This window comes from Notothenia coriiceps, unplaced genomic scaffold, assembly GCF_000735185.1.
Source record: "Notothenia coriiceps isolate Sejong01 unplaced genomic scaffold, NC01 NC01_scaffold00037244, whole genome shotgun sequence".
In the NCBI taxonomy this organism is placed as follows: domain Eukaryota; kingdom Metazoa; phylum Chordata; class Actinopteri; order Perciformes; family Nototheniidae; genus Notothenia; species Notothenia coriiceps.
In genome coordinates, this window is record NW_011369945.1 from 6,200,291 (window position 1) to 6,200,579 (window position 289).

Genomic DNA, 289 nt, shown 5'->3' on the forward strand with positions numbered 1-289 from the left:
TGGTTACCCTTCAAACATTTTTTTTACTAATTCAGTCACACTTTTAAATTATTATTATGCAAAATCCATTTTTTCATGTCTTTTATACATCAACATGTGTCCCCTCTGTGTAAATATATTCTGAAAGTTTCAGGGAAAAATATTTGCTCACTTTTTGTCCTGATCTATTTCTATAAAAACCTGTTTGAAAATGAGCTGATCAGATTTTGGACACTTTATGATGTCATAACGATTTTTTGGTTGTGTAACCATTAGCCAATCACCAACCAAGGTAACCCCCCCCCCCCAT

At 33.2% G+C, this 289-nt stretch overlaps 1 protein-coding gene across 1 annotated transcript in view; it reads left to right on the plus strand.

Annotated features, from left to right (window-relative positions):
* The window catches only part of LOC104965228 (neurobeachin-like), a 37,132-nt gene that overhangs the window by 9,589 nt on the left and 27,254 nt on the right, over positions 1–289 (plus strand). The gene's annotated exons all lie outside the window — the stretch shown is intronic.